Raw genomic sequence first — 2,035 nt, forward strand, 5'->3', positions numbered from 1 at the left:
GCACTTCTCTCAAATTTGAAGCTAACATGAACCTATTTCTTCTGAAATATCGATAGAAGCTACTTCTCCAACTCTTGTATTGCTTGTTGGGAGGTGACATCATTATGCTGGATTGGGTTTCAATTTGGGGTGTCAAAAATTGATTCAACATATCAAATTGACTCAAACTTGAATAAGAAATTCTAGGTTTAGGTTGACCCAACTAATTTTTGAATTGTGTTCAGATAAAAAATCCCAACATATTTATTGTTTGAGACTTGTTAGCCCAATTGACATAAAATTGACCTAATAATTTGAAATTGGTTGGAAACTAAGATATTGAACCAATATTGACCCAAATAACTATTATGCATATTTTAAATGGGTTGCGTGGATCAGTTTGAGTCAGTTGATTTGAAGAAAGAACATAGAATTTAGGTTGGACTTTCTGTCCCAAGTTATATTTGGGTTAGATTTCAGTCAAACAATTTCTTATTGAATTAATTTCAGTTCAATCCCAAATCCGACTATGAGTTTGATTTGACACCCCTTGTTCTAATGCATTCTTAAATCATTTTTACAAGCTTTTGCTTATGAGAATTCTTAAGACTCCAAATTGTTATTTAAGACAATGACTCCACAAATAAAAAGCTTGCCCTTATTTTTACTGAATAAAAAGCCCACATATTGACACCTTCTAATTTTTATCTTATAAATAAGATCACTTTTGGTTGGCCTAAATTGGATATTGTTCAAGCTATTTTTTCAAATCTTGGATTATTCAATTTCTATTCTATTGGCCCACAAAGATGAATGTCAATTTTTATTAAAATATTTTAAAAGAATGTTACATTAGACTGTTATATCATTGATAATATTGTGTTGATGGTTTCAACTGCATGAAGACGTCGAAATGGAGCCCAAAAATTGATTCTTCGTCTGAACTAGCTTTCTTGTCATTGAGGGCGACTTCTTCCATATTACAAATTCAATATACAAATCACCATATTTTGTTTATTTTTGGTTCTATTTTCTCCAAACTCCTTAATATATGATGATATTTTATCAATACGATTACTCACTCATTCGTGACAAGAGCACTTGTCGAGTTAGACATTGTTTATATATTCAAAAAAGAAGTATGAAGTGATCCTATTTATCATGAGTACTGATAAAAAATGAATTCAAAGACCTTCTAGCCTATTACAAAAATCATCACCCACTTCTGAATGAGCACAATCCTTCTAATATCTTGACTTATACAAATTTAAGAAGAACACTACAACTGATTAACCTTTTTAATTTTGGATATGCATTACATTACAACTAAAAGGCCAATCAATTACAACTACCTTCTAACTGCAATGTAAGATTATCTTGGTTTCTTTTTTCTTACCTTCAACAAAAAAACTTTTTGAAAAATCATTGATGCCTCTCATGACTCATGAGTCAGCCGCTAGCTATCTTGTCTTTGTTAGCATTGCCAAACCAAGCAAACCGACAAATTTTCTCCTCTCATCTAGGGATTAATGCTATCCTAAAAATTTAATGCAGAGTGTAAACTGTCATCCATCCCTCTTAGCTCCTAAATATAAGTTTATAAAAAAATATGTGCCAGCAAACAAAAATCTCACTTCGAAAGTAAGAGCTAAATCATAGAGTTTGACGTCAGGATTCCATCTAATACATATAGTATGATATTACTTATAACTTATAATACTAACCAAAGTAATAGGAAGCCAACTATACAGTGATCGGGTTGTCATCTTTTACCTTTGAAATGCGCAGTTAGTTAACTTAGTAGCGGCCGTAGTACAGAGTGAATGATATATATATATATATGATTAAGGATTTATCTTATAAGTTACAAAATTGATGAAAATTGGATCATTTTATTTTGAATCAAAATTACATCAAAGTTAATAGTGTGCCTTGATTAGGGCTGTCAAAACGGCTCGTTGTTCGCGAACAGCTCGTGTTCGGCTCGTTAAAAAGCTCGTGTTTGGCTCGTTAATTTCGTTCGATAAGTTAATGAGCCGAACACGAACTAAGATGT

This window comes from Phalaenopsis equestris, unplaced genomic scaffold (genome assembly GCF_001263595.1).
Source record: "Phalaenopsis equestris unplaced genomic scaffold, ASM126359v1 Scaffold000107, whole genome shotgun sequence".
NCBI lineage: Eukaryota > Viridiplantae > Streptophyta > Magnoliopsida > Asparagales > Orchidaceae > Phalaenopsis > Phalaenopsis equestris.